Source organism: Neurospora crassa (genome assembly GCF_000182925.2).
Source record: "Neurospora crassa OR74A unplaced genomic scaffold supercont12.16, whole genome shotgun sequence".
Lineage (NCBI taxonomy): Eukaryota > Fungi > Ascomycota > Sordariomycetes > Sordariales > Sordariaceae > Neurospora > Neurospora crassa.
The window spans coordinates 1-8,983 of NW_011929467.1; the positions used below are offsets into that span (position 1 = coordinate 1).

The 8,983-nt window shown below is 26.5% G+C and overlaps 3 non-coding genes across 3 annotated transcripts; all 3 read left to right on the forward strand.

Annotated features, from left to right (window-relative positions):
- NCU15819 lies at positions 1-3,176 on the forward strand (the record flags this gene model as incomplete). The annotated part of the gene is made up of 1 exon (XR_898130.1): positions 1-3,176. It is a non-coding gene; the product is annotated as a 28S ribosomal RNA (ribosomal RNA).
- A 3,359-nt stretch (positions 3,177-6,535) lies between these two features.
- NCU15820 lies at positions 6,536-8,308 on the forward strand. The gene has a single exon (XR_898131.1). It is a non-coding gene; the product is annotated as an 18S ribosomal RNA (ribosomal RNA).
- A 226-nt stretch (positions 8,309-8,534) lies between these two features.
- On the forward strand, positions 8,535-8,663 carry NCU15821 (the record flags this gene model as incomplete). Its single annotated transcript, XR_898132.1, has 1 exon — positions 8,535-8,663. It is a non-coding gene; the product is annotated as a 5.8S ribosomal RNA (ribosomal RNA).
- Positions 8,664-8,983: the final 320 nt, after the last annotated feature.

Genomic DNA, 8,983 nt, shown 5'->3' on the forward strand with positions numbered 1-8,983 from the left:
ACTTCGGATTAAGTAGGAATACCCGCTAAACTTAAATATATTAATAAGCGGAGGAAAAGAAATTAATAAGGATTACCTTAGTAATAGCGAATAAAGTGGTAATAATTTAAATTTGAAATTTAGCTTTAGCCCGAATTGTAATTTGTAGAAGAAGCTTTTAGTAAAGTACCTTCTAAATCCCCTAGAATAGAACGTTATAGAGGGTAAAAGCCTTGTATAGTTGGATGCCGATTTAATATAAAGTTCCTTCAATAAATCGAATAGTTTAAGAATATTATTCAAAATAAGAAGTAAATTTCTTCTAAAGTTAAATATTGGCTAAAGATTGATAGTGTATAAATAAAATAATTGAAAAATAAAAAGTACTTTAAAAAGAGGGTTAAATAGTATATAAAATTATTAAAAGGGAAGTATTTGTAATTAAATTTATACCATTCCAATTATCCGGTATTTTTATTAGTATATTCGGAATAGTTTAAACTAATATTAGTTTTAGTAGAGGGATAAAGGTCCGAGGAATATAATTCCTCTGGGAGTATTATAGCCCTGGGCGTAATACCCTTATTAGGATTGAAGTTCGCGTATCTATAAGGATACTAATATAATAGTTATTAACGATTTATTTTAAAATATAGATTAAGGAATTAAAGTTTTATATAAATATTTAGGTATAAAACTTGTATATATAATAAAAATAAATGTAAGTAAGAGCTTTAGTATATTATCGACTAATTTTAATATATTTAGATAGATTTAAATAAGAATATTAAGTTTTAGACTTAAAAGATAGTGAATTATATTTAAATAGGGTAAAGCTAGAGGAAATTCTAATAGAGGTTCGTAATAGTTCTAATATATAAATCGATTATTAAATTTAAATATAGGGGTGAAAGATTAATTGAATTATTTAATAGCTAATTACTACCGAAATTTCCCTTAAGATAGTAATATTATTCTTTAATTTTATAAGGTAAAGCGAATAATTAGGGATTCGGGGGCGCTTTTTAACCTTTATCTATTTTTAAATTTTAAATATATAAGAAGCCTTTATTATTTAATTAAATGTAGGTATTCGAATGTACTAATATTAGTAGGCTATTTTTAGTAAGTAGAATTAGTAATATAGGATAAACCGAACGTGGGGTTAAGGTATTGAAGTAGACGCTTATTAAATACTATAAAAGGCGTTAGTATATTTTAATAGTAAAATAATAGTTATAGAAATTGGAATCTGCTAAGGACTATATAATAATTTACTTACCGAATATACTAGCCCTAAAAATAAATAGCGTTTAAGCGTTCTACTTATACCTTGCCTTTAGGGTAAAAATGATACTTTAAGGAATAAGTAATTGTAGAGGTTAGTAATAAAACCTAGGGCGTAAACCTGGGTCGAACGGCTTCTAGTATAAATTTTAGTAGTAGTAGTAAATATTTTAATAAGAATTTGAAGGATTGAAGTAGGGAAAGGTTTTATATAAATAATAGTTAGATATAGGTTAGTCGATCCTAAACTATAGGGAAGTTCTATTTCAAAAGGGTATTTATACCCCGTATAGTAAAAGGGAAACCGGTTAATATTCCGGTACCTAAATATAGATTTTATATAATAATACAATTAAATGTAGAAATAATAGTGGGGGCCTTAGGTAGAATTCTCTTTTCTTCTTAATAATCTATTACTTTAAAAATAATTTATTTAGAAATAAGGTTTAATAGTTGGAAGAGTCCGATACTTTTATTGGGTCTAATACGTTTTTAATGTTCTTTAAAAATCCGTAGAAGGGAATAATTCTTATGCTAAATTATACTTATAACCGTAATAAATTTTTAAAGTAAATAGCCTCTAATTAATAGAATAATATAGATAAGGGAAGTCGGTAAAATAGATTTGTAATTTTAGGAAAAGGATTAATTCTAAGGGTTAAGTACGTCGGGTTTTGGGTAGATGCCCTAGGAGTAGATCGCTATTAGCCGGGTAACCGGCTGGCGGTTTTTAATATTCGGGTATAAAAGTCCTTAGTAGATTTCGGTTGTCTAGTGTATATTTAATAACTAATTTAAAATTAGTACGGATAAGGGGAATTTAATTATTTAATTAAAATATAGTATTGCAATGGCTAGAAAGTAGTATTAATATAATATAATTTCTATTTAGTATTCTAAATATTAAAGTAAAGAAATTTAATTAAGCGTAGGTAAATAGCGGGAGTAACTATAATTCTCTTAAAGTAGCCAAATACTTTATTATTTAATTAATAATGTATATAAATAGATTAATAAAATTCCTATTATCCCTATCTACTATCTAGTGAAACTATAGTTAAGGGAATAAATTTAGTAGAATTAATGGGGAAAGAAGACCCTATTAAATTTAATTCTAATTTAATATTATAAAAAGATATAGGAGGTGTAGAATAAGTAGGAGCTTCGGCGCTGGTAAAATACTACTATTCCTATTGTTTTTTTATTTATTTAATTAAGCAGAGTTAGATTTTTGTCCAATTTCTAGTTTTAAGGTCCTTCGTAGGCCGACCCGGGTTAAAGATATTATTAAATAGGGAGTTTAACTAGGGCGGTATATTTATTAAACTATAATATAAGTATCCTAAGGGGGGTTTATAGAGAATAGAAATCTCTAGTAAAATAAAAGGGTAAAAGTCCCTTTAATTTTAATTTTCAATATAAATATAAACTATAAAAGTGTAGCTTATTAATCCTTTAGTCCTTCGAAATTTGAAGTTAGAAGTGCCAGAAAAGTTACTATAGGGATAATTAGCTTGTAGCGGCTAAATATTTATAGTAATATTATTTTTTAATCTTTTAATATCGGTTTTTCCTATTATACCGAAGTAGAATTTAGTAAGTATTAGATTGTTTACTTACTAATAAAGAATGTAAATTAAATTTAGACTGTTGTAAGATAAGTTAATTTTACCCTACTAATAATTTTATTGTAATAGTAATTGAACTTAATATGAAAGGAACCGTTTATTTAAATAATTAGTTTTTACGGTTGTCCGACTAGGTAATACTATAATACTACTATTTATTAGATAATAGCTAAACGCTTCTAAATTAAAATCTATATTAAAATGCAATAATACTTCTAGTACGTTATAAATATATAAGAATAAGCTCCGGCCTTATATTTTAATAAGCAATTCCTCTATTAACTTTAAAGTGGTTAGCGGTAATTTGTATATTATAATTTTAATACGTATTAGATTAAATCCTTTATAAACGATTTAAATATATAAAAGGGTCCTATAAGTAGTAGAATAACTTTATTATTATAATTTATTAAAGGTAAACCCTCCTTCGCCTAAATTTCCTAATAAAAGGATCCGCTTAATAAATGGATATTTACTAGGGGGTCCCCCCGAAATTTAGTTATTAAAGTTTAAGAGGGTAAAAATACTTTATTGGAGGGAAAGTATAGGGTAAGTAAGGATAAGAAGGGGATTTGGTTAAATTTAGTATCTCCTGGGTTTAGACGACGTTATTCTAAGGGCGTAGGCGGGCCGGGTATAAGGGATCTACTATACTAGTAATTAACCTATAGAAGGCTTGGTAGTTATATATAATATATATTTAGGGAAGTGTCGATTAGCGTAATATATACGGGTACGGCCGGGCCGAACCTTTATAAATTTTAATAGCTATAATAGGTAGGGTAGGTAAAAGTAACCGATTAAGTAGTAGTGGGGTAGGAATAACCGGATAAGTGAGTAATTTTTGGGTAAATTTGTAATTTTAAATAAGTAAATATATTTGTAATTAGGTTAGGTATAGCGTTAGGTAGGTAAGTATATTCGAATTGTATAAAGTAGTATAGAGAAGAAAAAGTAAATAAGTACGTCCGGGCGGGTTAGGTATATAAGGTAGGTAAATGCGTTTAAGTATAGAATTTTTATATAAATAGTAGTTATATTGGGAAGGTAAGGGCGAAGGCCTATATAAGGTAGGTAAGAAGGATTGAGAAGTTTAGGGGGGCTAAGGGGTTACTTTCCAACTCCTATTGGGAGGGGTTTATTAAAGGAAAGGGTAGGGTAGTAGTAAAAGGAGGTAAGTAAATAAAAAAGTTATATAGTTAAATAAAAGTATTTATAGCCTTTTTATTAAAAAATATAATAAGGTAGGTAGGAAAAAGTTATATAAAATTATATTTTTATATAAAGTAAAAGTATAAAGGGGGAGGCTATCTTTTTAATTTTTAGGTAGGCGAAGTAGTAAGTAGGCTACTTGGGCTAGAAATAGTTTAATTTTTAAGGGGGGAGTAAAAATTTCTTTCTTCTTTTTCTTTTCCTTTTTTATTTATTTATTTTTTTTCTTTCTTCTTTTTCTCCTTCCTCTTTCTTCTTCCTACTTTTATCCTCTTTATTACTCTTCCTCCTCCCTTTCCTTTCCTCTCCGTCTTCCTTCATTTTAGTCCTTTTTTTCTTTTCTCTTCCTTTTTCTTTTTTCTTTTTAGTTTTTAACCTCTTTTTAGGGCTTTCCTCTCTTAATATTTCTTTTCTTATACCTCCAAACCCCCCTCCGTTCCCTTCTTTTGTATTATATTTATATAAGGATAAAAAAGTAATATAATTAATATATAAATAAAATAAAGAAGGTTCTTATTCTTCTTTTCTTTGTTTTTTTTTTTTTTTTTTTTTTTTTTTTTTTTTTTTTTTTTTTTTATATATATTTTTCTTACTTTCCTTCTACCTTTTTACTTTTATAATATCTTGCCCCCTTAGTAAGCTTTTTCCTTTCTTTTTCTTTTTATTCTTCTTTTCGTCCTCTTATTCTACCTCTAAATCTTTATTAAGTAAGGGCGTTTATAAAATAAATAAATACTTTTAGAGTAGTAGGAGCCGGATTATAATAAGGGTAGAGGTTTTTTTTATAAATATAGGAAGAAGAAGGTATTCGGAGGCGATTAAATCGATTAATTAGAACCTATATAGTTTTGAATGAATTGTTAGGGAAGGGTAGGTAAATAATTGATAGTAGGAAAGAAGAAAAAGAAGAAAAAAAGAAAAAAAAAAAAGAAATTTTAAAAGTAATAGAAGAAGAAGGGTAGTAGAATTTAGGGGGTATAAATAATTAATAGAGTAGGTAGGGTATTAGGTAGTTTTAATTATATAGGTAGGAAGGATATATTGAAGTTAGTATATTAATAAAGAAGGTTAAATTAGTAAATATAAAAAGAAAAAAATAAGAGTAATATAAATATTTTTGGTATAGTTATAAAATATTGTAAATTATATTAAGGAAGATAAAAAGTAGTTAATTTTTTACTTAGTAGAAATATAGTTTAAATGGATGCTATAGGGTAGGTACGTCTATTTTATATAAGAAAAGTGCGGTTGAAGTTAAAAAAGTAGAAGAGGGAAAGGTAGTAAAGGGTGGTATTTATTGAGTATAGGGTAGGTAAGAACGATTAGGTAGGTAAGGAAGGTGTAATTAACTTTTAGAAACCGAAATTTTAAAAAGGAAAATTGTAAATAGGTAGTGCTTATTAAGTATAGGGTAAGTAAGAATTATAAGGTAGGTACGACGGGCCTATATAAAAAAGGTAAAATTAAAGTTGAAAAGAAAAAAGTAGTAGGCGGGTAGTACCTATTGAGTATAGGGTAGGTAGGAATAATTAGATAGGTAAGGAAAGTATAATTAATTTAACGAAGAAGGTATAGTTTTTATAAATTTAGAACGAGATTTTTAAGAAGGTGCAATTTAATTAGGTAATTAAGTAGCTGTAAATTAATTTTTAAAATTTCTTATATTAGGGAATTTCGTAGGAATTGAAAAATTGCGGTTTAAATTGTCGGGTTGTACTGTCCTTAAATTCGAAATTGGAGGGTATATAAAAAGGAGCGGCGGAAAGTAATAGGAAAGAGTAAGTAGTAAAATTATTTAATTGTTCTTACTTCTAACTTCTTTTTATAAATATAAGTAAGGATGTATAGGACTTATTCTATTTAAAAGCTTTCTACGGGAGGGCTACTCTAACTTATAGTTTAAGTACCTTCCTATAATAATTTATAAAGGAAATTAAATTCCAATTTATAGAACGTTATTATCGTATAATTCCCTACAATTTATTGGGGAATTAATATTAATAGTATAAACTATTTTAGTACTATTCTAATAAGGGTTTTACTTCTATTGGGTGGTATTTAAGAAAATCCTATAAGCGTTAAGGAGTACCCTATAAGTACCGAAGGGTAAGTTCTATAGATAATTAGCTGCTAGCCAAATTTATTTATAAATTGCTGGGGGTATTGGCTAGTTAGGGAAGCCTTTGGGTAGAACTTTTTATATTAAACCTCCTTTTAAAGTGTATAGGCGGTATATAAAAGGCGTTCTATACTCTCCCGTCCTCCTACCGACTGTACTTTAAAGAATTTAAGAGGGGAAAGTAAATATATATTTCGAAGTAAGTTTAGCCCTGCTGTATAAATTTCGGACTACCTACCTTCGTAACTTTATAAATTCTTCCGCTTGTTTATAAACGGTTAACCTTTCTAAATGTATAATAATTATTTAATTAATTCTATTAATAATTATATACTTATTTTAAAAATTAAATTATATATATTTAAATTTAAGTAATTAAACCGCAAAACTACAAATAATTTATTAAATTAATTATAGTTTATTTAATAGTATTTTATTATATAGATAATTGTAGTAATTTTAAAGTTAATATATATTAAAAACCCCAACTTCGGAAAGGGTATATTTATTAAATTAAAAACTAATACCCTTCGGGGCTAATTAGTAATTTATAATAATTTCTCGAATTGTATAGCCTTGCATTAGTAATAATTTATTCAAATTTCTACCCTATTAACTTTTAACGGTTAGGTTTTGGCTAATTATAGTAATAATAAGTAATGGAGGGTTAGGGCTCAACCCCGGAAAAGGAGCCTAAAAAACGGTTACTATATCTAAGGAAGGTAACAAGCGTACAAATTACCCAATCCCGACACGGGGAGGTAGTAATAATAAATATTAATATAAGGTTTTTTTAGGTCTTATAATTAGAATAAGTATAATTTAAATCCTTTAACGAAGAATAATTGGAGGGTAAGTTTAGTACTAGTAATTGCGGTAATTCTAATTCTAATAGCGTATATTAAAATTATTAAAGTTAAAAAGCTTGTAATTGAACTTTAAGTTCGGCTTGTCGGTCCGCCTTACTATATATACTAATTAGGTCGGGCCTTTTTTCCTAGAGAATTATATACCCTTTACTAAATATATCGGAGAACTAGGACTTTTATTATAAATAAATTAAATTGTTTAAAAAAGGCCTATACTCGAATATATTAGTATAGAATAATAGAATAGGACGTATAATTCTATTTTATTAATTTCTAAGACCGCTATAATAATTAATAAGGATAGTCGGAGGTATTAATATTCAATTATTAAAGGTAAAATTCTTAGATTTATTAAAGATTAATTATTATAAAAGTATTTACTAAAGATATTTTTATTAATTAGGAACGAAAGTTAGGGGATTGAAGATAATTAAATATTATTGTAGTTTTAATTATAAATTATATTAATTAAGGATTGGATAGTATTATTTTTTAACCTATTCGGCACCTTATAATAAATTAAAATATTTAAGCTTCTAAGGGAGTATAGTTGTAAGGTTAAAATTTAAAGAAATTAACGGAAGGGTACTATTAGGGGTGGAGCTTACAATTTAATTTAATTTAATATAAGGAAATTTACTAAGTCCAAACACAATAAGGATTAATAAATTGAGAGCTCTTTCTTAATTTCGTAAGTAGTAGTATATAGCTATTTTTAATTAGTAGAGTAATTTATTTATTTAATTATAATAACGAATAAGACTTTAACTTACTAAATAGCCTATATTACTTTAGTAGTACGCTAGCTTCTTAGAGGGATTATCGGCTTAAGCTAATAGAAATTTGAAGTAATAATAAGTTTATAATACCCTTAAATATTTAGGCCGTACGCGCGCTATACTAATACAATTAATAAATACTCCCTTAGCCGGAAGGTCCGGGTAATTTTATTAAATTATATTATATTAAGGATAGAGTATTATAATTATTACTCTTCAATAAAGAATCCCTAATAAATGTAAATTATTAATTTATATTAATTACATTCCTACTCTTTATATATACCGCCTATTACTACTACTAATTAAATAATTTAGTAAAGCTTCCGAATTAGTTTAAAGAAGTTGGTAATAATTACCTAAGGCCGGAAAGCTATCCAAATTTAATTATTTAGAGGAAATAAAAGTCGTAATAAGGTCTCTATTAGTAAATTAATGGAAAGATTATTATAGAATTGTAAAACTCCTACAAACTATTGCGAATTTTATTTATATAATTATTTTAGCGCTAGCGGTCTAGAAAGGCCTTTAGGCCCTCCCGGATCCTCAAATCTCCTACTCGCGGGAAGTTACCCGCTAGAATACTGAAATTAAACTCTTAATATTTTATATTTCTTTAAATAAACTTTTAAATAAATTAAAACTTTTAATAATAAATTTCTTAGTTCTAATATTAATAAAGAACGTAACGAAATATAATAAATAATATAAATTACAAAATTTAATAAATTATCGAATCTTTAAACGTATATTATACTTACTAATATTCTAACGAATATATTTATTCGAATATTATTTTAACTATTAAACTCTATTTATATTAGGGATCTGTAATTATTTGTAATCCTTTAAAATTAATAGTAAGTTCGCTAATTATATTAAATGTAGTAACTTTATATTATTATAATTATACGGTGGGTTCTTACTATAAAACCCCCTATTTTTAAAATTAATTTCGAATTAGGTAAAAATACCTACTAAACTTAAATATATTAATAAGTAGAGGAAAAAAAACTAATAGGGATTGCCCTAATAATAGCGAATAAAGTAGTAATAATTCAAATTTAAAATTTAGCTTCGGCCCGAATTATATTTATAAAGGAAGTTTTT